This window comes from Falco rusticolus, chromosome 9, assembly GCF_015220075.1.
Source record: "Falco rusticolus isolate bFalRus1 chromosome 9, bFalRus1.pri, whole genome shotgun sequence".
NCBI classification, from domain to species: domain Eukaryota; kingdom Metazoa; phylum Chordata; class Aves; order Falconiformes; family Falconidae; genus Falco; species Falco rusticolus.
In genome coordinates, this window is record NC_051195.1 from 29,466,331 (window position 1) to 29,476,376 (window position 10,046).

The 10,046-nt window shown below is 56.7% G+C and overlaps 1 long non-coding RNA gene across 1 annotated transcript; it reads left to right on the plus strand.

The window, feature by feature from the left end:
- The first annotated feature begins 184 nt into the window (after window positions 1-184).
- Window positions 185-4,648, plus strand: LOC119153826. Its single transcript, XR_005106235.1, has 3 exons — window positions 185-359; window positions 2,061-2,247; window positions 4,423-4,648. It is a non-coding gene; the product is annotated as an uncharacterized LOC119153826 (long non-coding RNA).
- Window positions 4,649-10,046: the final 5,398 nt, after the last annotated feature.

The window sequence follows — 10,046 nt, forward strand, 5'->3', positions numbered from 1 at the left end:
GGGGGACACAGGGCAGGGGGGCTGCCGAGGCTCCCGGTTGCAATGGCTCAGCTACCCAGAGCCAGGGATAGCAGAGCTGGGGCAGGCATAGCTCCCAGCGTGTCCCCCTCCACCCTGTCCCTGTCCCCCACTCCTGAGGGCTCTTCCTGACCATGCTCTCTTCCCACTTTCACCACAGAGGGTCCTGGGTCAGCAGCAGCAAGCCTGGAGGGGTGGCTTCTTGTTGGAGGTGAATCTGAGGCACCCACGCGCTGATGGCTTCATGAACACTGACAGCAGAGCCAGGGAGGGCACAGGGGTCTGAGCCCAGCCCCCGCCTAGGACTCGCTGGGATGAGGGACCACGAGGACCTGGCACAGGTACAGCAAAATGTGATGCCACAGTGTGGCCTGAAGCATGATCCCCATTGGTGTGTTGCTCCCACCTCCTACTTGATCCATCAGCCCTGGGGTGCAGAAGTCTCCGGGGGGGGTTACACTCCTCCTGCTCCCCCTTTGGGACACATATCTCTCTAGGTCTCTGACCTGCTCCCACTCCAGTGCGTATGGGCCCTGTGTCACTCGGCCCCATTGCAGCGTACTCTCCATGCGTTTCGGCAATAAGCCCTGTTTGTTTTCCCAGCTGGACTGGATAACCAGCCCAGCAACACGGCCAGACTATGGCAGTTGAGCTTTGGGGACAGCCGTATCAGCTGCCGTATCCCTGCCTGCAGCAACTACTGAGGTGGGACCTCAGCATGGCTGTAAACCTTGATATTCCCATACCCACCAAGCAGCTGCTCCCCGTCCTGGGATGATGCCAGCCTGACCAGTCTAGGTGGTCTGAGTGGGTTGAGGGGAGTCCTTGGGGACACTATAAAAAACACCTGCCCTGCTCCTGACCACACACTGAGAGCTCCCCACTGTCCAGCAATAAGGCAGAACATTTTAAAAAGTGATGAGAGCACAAGAAGAACAAGGTTTCTGACTCCTGAAGCTCCACAGGAGCGGTTACGCAGCACAGTGATTCCCTTGCTGTCTTGTGCTTGGGCAGGACCCAGGTGTCCCCCAGGGGCGGCACTACCATGGCTAATGTCATCCGTGTGCCCCGGGCTGGGGTTTCCCTGCTCTGGCAGGAGCACAGCTTTGCCCAGGCAGCGGAGGGGAAACTGGCAACAAACACAGCCACGGTCCTGTTGCTTGGAGGGCTCCCACCCCTCGGCTGCACTGCAGGAGCTCCCTGCTTGCCCAGTCTCCCGATGCTCCTGATTTGGCTTTGTTTTGCCAGGAGCAGCTCTCTCTACAGTGTAGTTTACACACAGAGTGTGCTGGCTCGGCCAAGGACTTACCGACAGGGTGGCACATGTGATCCCAGGGGCAGAGCAGGGTCCTGAGGCTGAGACAGTCCCTGGGGTGAAAACTGCATCCCCCCGAAGTGTCTGCACAAATCTCTCCCTTAAGACCATCTTTGAGACAGGACCAGGGCTGGGTTTTTGGCAATTGTTTGTGCTGCCCTTGGCTGGAGTTACATGGCCCTGGTCTGGCCTAAATTTCAGGTTGATGCTGCATATGTAGCACAGCCTTGCTGACACCCTGCCTGTGCTCTCTGCTGCGGAAGGATGAGAAGGTAGCAAACCGTAGCCATGTAAGACACCAGGACTTTCCCAGAGATAAGCAGTATCTGCCTGCCCGTGGTGGGATGGGCTCTGTCTCGGTGGGCTGTACTGCCAAGGGTTGGGGTGTGCTGGCTGCCACCCCCTCAGCCGGACACGCAGGGCTGCATGGCTCTCCTGGCACTGCCTGGCCGTCCCACAGATGCAATGGGTCTGTTGTGGTCCCACCAGGCTTCCTGCTCCTGTGTGCAAACGGAGGCATCCGCTGGTGTCCAGACTGACACTTCCAACTGACAACACACATTTTTCCTCCCTGTTTCTCAAACAAGGAGCATTAACTTTGCAAGGCTGCGGTGAAAGCTCACACCCTCACAAGCAACTCCTCCCCAACAAGTTTATCGAGTCATTCGTGTGACCCCATTGCAGGTCATTTTGCAACATTATGGTGGTGACCTTTTTTTTTTTTTAGGGCCCTTCTTAGGCTAAGCTGGATTCAGGCAACAGCAGCTTGTGGTTTGCACCATCCTTGAGCATTGACCACTGACAGGTCCAAGTGCAGCATCCAAAGCTCAGCCCAGCTGAAGAAGCACATCCTCTGGTCTGAATCCACAGCAGAAGCGGGAGCTCGATGCATTCCCAGCTGGATCTCAGCAAAGGTGATTTGTTTAAAATAATTTCTATGGCTTCCCCACTTATTTTGGCTGCTGGCTTTGGGAAAGCAGGTTAAATCTATGCTGCTAGACAGCACCGGAGGCTGAGCTTATTTCAGAAGAAGCTGTTGGAGGACGTTGCTCAGCTCTCACTCTGAACAGGCCTAAAATTAGATCTGGGATGTAAAAGTTGATGAGTACAGATAGGTGAGTCTGGCTCCAGATCAGCAGCTTTTACTACAGAGCTGGGATGCTACCACTGAAAACGGTTGCCATTTGGGACCAGTTTTGCTCCAGCAATATTTCAAGTTTATCAAACCCCCTTTGAAGGCCTGAGCAGGTGGAAGGGGCATAGGGAGCAGTAAATAAGTGGGAGCTTAAAAAAAGCTCCCTGAAATGACCAGTTCCCCAGGACATGACAGGAATCACTCACAGATCCCTCCTGAAGAAACCCAGCTCTTCACTAAAAAGAAAAACTACTTTCTAAAGCACAGTCAGAGCAGCGCAACGCAATGCCCAGGCAGGGAGCAGGCTGCATCCAAGCCTCCTTCTCCGTTGCCCAAGGTTGGTGACATCCCCCGGCAGGCCCCTGTGCCATCTGCTCCCCATGCCTTGCTGTGCCCTGCCTAGAGTTGTGGGGATGCACACCACAGAGCAAAAGAACTGGAGTGTCTTAGCCTGCAAACTGCCTGGCCTAAGGTAAATAACACACCTGGGTCTAGCCGTACCCCGCAGCAGGAGATGGCTGCTCCACGCTCTCCTGCAGGGTGCAGAGTGCGTGCAGGGGCTGGCTGCATCCCCTTAGCATCACCCACATCAGGTGTGGCGAGGGCGGGGGCTGCCCAGCCCTTCTGCACATGCAGAGAAGATGGAAAAAGCCCACCAGTGTGGCCTCTCAGCCTGCCTGCAAGGCGCTGACGGGGCCGAAGCGAGCCATGCAGAGGGACCCCAATGACAGCGCAACCGGTCCTCTCTCAGGACCTGGACTGAAGGCGCTGGTGGGGCTATCTATAGCCCACGGAGACACCCTGCCAGTCTGACCACATCTGTGGATGCTCTTCAGGTGTCTGGGGAGAGGATGGGGAATGACCATCACTTGCACATCTTTCCCCCGCACCCCAGTGAAAACACCCAAAGGGGCCGAGGATGTGGGGAGGAAGACTGGACCCACCCCCTTGCTGAAGTGCTGGGAGGGGGCAGGGGGTGTGCAGGCAGTCGGGTGTATGGGGGGACACCCAGCTACAGCAGGTGGGGGGCAGCGGGGAGGTGCAGGCTCTGTCAGGAGAGGTGCCTGCATGCACAGCCTAGGCACTCCATCCCGGGGCTGTGGGGTGTGCATCCTCACTGAGTGCACCGTGGCAGGGGGCTCACAGCTCCCTTCCCCCAGTGGGCGCTGGATGTGGCCCTCTCCCATCCTCCCTGGCAGCTGTGGCTGTCTCCTTGCCACCAAGGGCACTGCACAGTGGGTACCAACAGCCGCATCTCCCAGGGAGGGGTTTGACACCACCCCCCTACCCAACCCCCCCCCCAATCTGCCTTCTCCCACTCCTGTCCCAAAGCAAGATGATGCTTCCCACAAGCGTCCCAGGGACCCCTTACTGTTCAGCCCCTCGGTGGCCACCCCCTGTCTGTGCCCACAGGGCCTGGTGGCCCTGCTCTGCAGCAGCTGAGCCTCTTCCCTGGGTGACGCTGTCCCGGCCCCTCTCCACCACGCAGCGCAACCTCCCCCACTTCACATGCTGCAGCAGATGGTGGAGGTGACATTTGTCTGCAAGTGACGTACTTGACAGTGGCCGTGTCCCCCCTCCTCCCTTCGCCCTGGATGGAGGAGCCTTGAGACCACCCAGCAGAGGCGGGATGGGCAGACACAGTCTGGGGGGTCCCCCCCAGCCCCCACCTCTACCACAAGCCCCCCAGCAGACATCTGCACCTCTTGTCCATCAGCATCCCTCCCAAAACCCCTCTCCCAAGGGGCTGAGGCACGGGGATGGCTGGAGGGGCATCATCCCTGAGGGCGAGCGCCCATCACCACAGGGTGTCTGAGGGGGGAGCTGGGTGGGGGCACAGGGGACTCCTGTTCGTTCTCTGTTTTCTGCCTTAATTAGAACCCGGAGAGACCAGGCAAAATCGCATTAGCGTGGGGCCCCGGTGCGCTGAGCCATCCATCTTTTTTTATTACAGCGTAATGGGGCTGCTCGCGAGGCGCCGTGCGATTTGTCACAGGCCTCGTTCCCTGATAACGGGCATTTGTCATCACTTTCTTCCTGTGTTAATGTCATCATCGGCGAGCTGACAGGCAGACCCGTTGAGGGAGCACTGGCGACAGACCACATCCGTCAACCTAATATTTCCATGGCTGTGGGGATCAGCCAGGCTGCGAACACACATTAAAGTGCTTATGAGGGGAGGAAGAAAAAAAAAAAAGAAGCCGTTGTCATTAATTAAAATGTTAGTGTGAGCCTGTGCGCGGGTGGCGCTGCACGGGGACGGGGGGACAGGGGGCTGCAGCACAGGAGGACGTGGGACAGTGCGGGTGCGATGCAGTGGCCTTTTAACGGAGCGCGCATCAGCTCCTGAAACCCATTTAAAAGATATTTGGGACTGGGGAATCGGCGGCAAGTGCGGTGGAAAGGTCATTGTTAATAAGGGAGAGCGTGCAGGAGCACGCAGGCATGGCCAGCGGAGGATGGCACCCACGGTCACCCCCCTGGAGGGGGGTGGTGTTTGTCCTGCAGGGTGTATTTGAGCCACTCATGTCATGACATGAGTGGCCTCAGACCTACGTGGCAGCAGGACAGGCTGGGGGGGAGGTGACCCCTCAGTGGGTCACCTTTGTGGCTGGGCAAAGGCAGGAGTGGGGCGTGGGGTGAGCTGCAGACAAGGCAGAGGGGGCTGAGCACCCCACAAGTGGTGCTTCAGGATGGGGCTCTGCGGCTGCATGCCAAGCACGTGGGCAGAAGTCCAGAGGGCCAAACCTGGGACCCTCCCCACCACAAGCAGCCAGCGAGGAGACCTGCCCCAGGCCCTGGGGCTGTCTCAGGGCAAGGGGGCTCAGGTCCTCATCCCATAATATTTGGCTGTTGCCGTGGAAACAGGTGATGGGAAGGAGAGTGAGCAGCAGAGGGTGCATGGCACCCTGGTTTTTCATAGTGGGGAGTCTGTTTTCTGTGCTTTCTGGGATTCCTGTGATCATACAGAACAGGAGGCTTTGGGTGGCTTTTTTTACTTATTTTTAAATTAGATTTTGGGGTGTTTGGGAGTTTTTTATGGTGAGTGTCTCAGCCAGCTCTACTCACTGCCCTCCCAGATCCCACAATGTCCTGGAGAAACCCTGGTTTGCACTGCAAAATGTGACTCCAGGAGCCCTGATGTAGCCCAGGGGGGTCCAGAAATGTTTCTTCCTCTGCCCAAATCCAACCCGCAGGTCCCCAGCCTGTGACTGGACACGATGCCGTAATTTCGGGCAATGGGCAGGGAGCCGGCAGCTATGGGCAGCGCTCAGGCAGGCGTGGGCAGTGCTTAAACCCTGCTTGGTGCAGAGGGGAGGCGCGAGGTTTGAAAATGTCGCTGTGCGCAGCACCTTCACCCCCACACCCCCATCCCAGGGGATGGGCAGAGGCAGGCTGTGAAGAAGGCCACATGTGGCCCATGTCCCCGGGAGGCTCCCAGGACTTTCCTTCATTGCTCTTCCTCTCTGTCCTTCCCTGTTCCAGACACAAGCTCCGTGCATGGCAGAGTCAGGTTTGGGGGGACCCGCATGGATATTTTTAAAGACCTGAACCCCCACACAGCCCAAAGTCACTTCTGTTAATGCACCCGAAAGTTTGGGTCCCCGGCCAGCACCTGGGGCTGTCACCCAGGCTGGGGGTTTCTGGCGTGGGGAGAACTGGGACGGGGTTAATTATTTCCAGGTGCTGATGGGGAAAGGGGCGCAGAGCAGGGGCTGACGGTCCTCATCCACGCCGTGGTTGTGGGTCAGCCCACCACCAACAGCACCTGACAAGCCTGCAGACGTTAGGGAAAAGGTGTCCTGGAAATTTTCTCAGGGCTGGCCAGTGGTGGCGGGGCTCCCAGCCCCGTGACATCCCCAACTGGGTCCCCAGTCCCCTGGCTGCAAACCCTGCCACCAAACCCTCCCTGCGCCCCGGCTCTCTGCCATAAATCACTGCCCTCCATTGGCCAAGGACCTTTTAAAAAGGATTTATTAGGGGGGATTTAAGCACAGGCAGCAATACGGTTTCATAAATCGGAAGGCAATAGTGCTCATCATTACCGGTTCATTCGGGGGGTGGGATCCCCACTCCCCTCATCCCCGTGGCCGTGCTAACAGCCTCCTCCCCAGCGCCGCTGCCTCTGCCGCTCCCCTTTGCCTCCCAGTCTGTGGAGACCGCGAGCGTGGAAAATCCCCAGACAGGGAGTGTAAATGCTTGTTCTTTGTAAATGAAGAACATAATTAACATTAAATTAAGGTAATACAAATGAAGACAACACAGAGCCTGACAGGATGAGTGTTTGGGGAGGCAGTAGAGAGAAGTGATTCATATTTTTAATTTACTGTACAAATAGACTAGCAGGGCTGGGGGGAAAAGGGCCATCCAAGTGGAGTGGGGATTTTTTTTTTTTTTTCCCACTGTTGTTTTGCTGTGCTTTAAGCACACAATGACTATTAAAGTCAACTGCCCATATAATAGGACATCTCCTACATGACTGCTCTCCGAGAGGCAGCTTGCTGTAGCAATAAATTCTGGGAGTGCCATCTGCTGGTGCGCACCCTTCTCCGGGCACCCTTGCCTCGGCCACCCCAACACTGGGCACCCTTGCCTCAGCCACCCCGACACCGGGCTCCCGCACCCAGACCAGCCCCAGCACCCAGTGCCTGCTGCAGACACCTGCTCCTGTAGAGCGCTGCCCATGGACCTGCAGGCATTGATAGAGAATTATCTTTTCTATAGGGTAACAAACACTTTTTTTCCCTCCTCAAATATGCCCTTAAATTGTTCTTTTTTTTTTTTTTTTTAAGAGGCTGAGAGGGTCCAGTCAATGCTGAGGAAATATTTTAGGCTTTCAAAAGAAACAAATCACTGTTGTCCACCCCTCCAAACTGCTGGGTTTCAGCTGAGCGCCCTTTTCCCAGAACACCGTAAAAAATCACCTATTTTAGGTTTTTCCCCTGCAAAAAGACTCCTGATCAGAGCCCGTGTGAAACTGCAGGCTTGCCTGGAGCTGGCTTTGCACTTTAAGGAGATGAGAGCTGTGGTCTCAGCCCGGGGAGACCCCACTGCAGGATGACGTTCAGCCAGGAGCAAGCCAGGTTTGTCGTAGCATAAGGGTGTGCACAGGGCTGTGATGCCTGGAACAGGCACGCCCTCAACACTGCGTCCCTGTCCCCACGTCCTTGTCCCCTTCCCTGGTGGACTCCTACCACCACTGTGCAAAACAAAACTAAAAGAAGGTGCCAAGAGGACCCGTTCATGGCTGAAGTCACCCTTCCCAGGCAGAAGATGCCCTGGGATTGTGCTGAGAGCCTCCCACTCTATGCTAAAACCAGAGGGGGTGTTTCGCCATCTGGGGTGATTTCCTAATTTTGGGGGTGCAGCCTTTGCCCTCTGGGTCACTTGTGTCCTGGCAGTTATTACCACGAGTGGTGCTCGGGGGTCCAGGGCTGGCCGGGCTGGCAGTGGGGAGGGGCTGGTCCTAGCTCCTTGTTCCATCATTTGCCATGTCCTGCTCCTTTGCTGCCCTTTCCCCTCCCCTTCCATGCCCATTCCCCAGGGTGCTGGGGAGGGCAGAGGGGCTGTTGCAGGACAAACCCTGTATCTGAAGGGAAGGGGTCCCCGCCACTTTTGCCTTCTCCATGCTTTTACTGAAGGCACGTTTGCACACAAGGCTCTGACTGGGCTTATGTGGAGTGCCCCAGTATGGGCACTGGGAGATGGTGGGGCGGTGGCGGGGGATGGGGGGGGTAGGGGTGGGGAGTGGGGGTCCTGCCCCCACCCCGCAGTCTCAGATCCTCTGTGAGTACTGATGTTGAGCTCTGCCTGTCAGCCTGGGCTGCTCCCCACGGTGTGCTGTGCCAGATGCACCACGTCCTTGCCACCATGCAGCCCTGCAGCCACGTCCCCCCTGCTCCAGAACAGAAACCAGAAAGGGCCAGTGACGAGCCCCACACCACACCAGCTCCTCTGCCAGCTTTGCCCTGCTTTGAACAGCCCTGAGCAGCTGGGGCCTGCGGGGGAGTAAATCATCCCCCAGACGCATCCTGGGTCCAGGCTGCAGACACAGGGGCTGTTTGCAAACCGACCTCCCCTGGGCAATGCCTCCCATGTCCAGCATCATCCTCCCATGGCTGCTGCACTGGAAACACGGACGAGGAAAGCATGCACGAACCTACCTGGGCTGAAGGGGACAACAGTGCCAGCCTGGCCCTGGAGGGGTTGTGCCTGGGGCTCAGCCTTGCACCAAGCTGCTTTGGGGTCACCAGTGCTGGGGCAGGACGCTGCGGTGCAGTCTCGGGTACCATCAAGCTGCAGGCAGCCTTACGGGACTGCTTGGTTCTGGAGCTTCTCCTCTGCTGGTGAGACAAAAGGCAGGGACCAATCCTGCACCCATCTCCGTGGGGCAGTGGAGTGCTGCTCCAGCTCCCTGTTCTCCACATTGGAGGAAGCAGGAGCAGCATTTTCACCCTGCTCAGAGCACGCAGGAACCACACCCCACTCAAAACTGGTCCCTGATGGAGCCTGACGATGATGACTGCAGTCAGGTGAGCTTTTGGGAGAGCCAGGGCACACCCCTGCTGAAGTGACAGGGGCAGTTCACTGTTAGTACACTTAGTGAAGCTAGTACAAGAAAGTTTTAGCCTCAGAGGCTTAGTGGGTCCCCATCATTAGCAGAATCCATCCCCAGGAGCCCACCCCTGCTGGAGCCACAGGGACCATGAGCACTGGCAGGCAGCATTCTGACAAGGAGCATTCACACTGAATGCTCCTGGGCTTGTCCGGCCACAGCCCAGAGATGCTTGCTGCCTCACTGGCCACCAGTACTGGCACAGGGACACCAGGGTGTGTCCAGGAAGCTTTCATCAGCTTCCCAGTAAGGATGTGACCATTCACCTTGAGCCAAGCACCCTCCAGGCAGCTTCCCTGCAGAATCTGGAGATAACAAGTGATGGAACATGATCATTTCCTTGAGGAACCCATTTCAAAGTATCTGGAGAGTGCAAACTGGGGCCTTCTTTCCCATACCAGTTTGGCTGGGGTAAGCTCCAGCTCTCCAAGTGTATACCTTAATGCTTAAACTTACCCACCCTTTAGCATTGCATACAGCATGGGAAGGCACTTGCCCATTTGGAGACAGTCATCCTCATTTCTGCAAACCTTAAAGAGGATCAGGAGCACTTCCAGGCATCAAAGTAATTTCTTGGGTTCTTCTTTGTACCTTCTCCAATCTTTCAGGGTCTGTTTGGACACTATAGAGGATACAGCCTTACCTTCATCAAGCAGAACCAGTGCTTTTGGAGGCCTGAATCCAGAGAACTGCTTTGGATATGGGGAAGCAGCTTTGGACGTGGGGAAGCACTCAGAGCTCACTCAGTCATATCCTTCCTGAGAAGCCCGCAGTGGAGTGGCTGCGAATGCCTCCCCGGGCAGGGCAAGCTCAGGTCCTGCTTTTGCAAGGACTGACAGCCCCAAACAGAGATCCTGCCCCAATATCCTAAAGAAAAAGCTAATGAGAAACTAATGTCCCATGAGCATGGGGCTTCCTTGCTTCTACCCTTCCAGGTCTGGATGGAAGGAGGATGGCTTTAA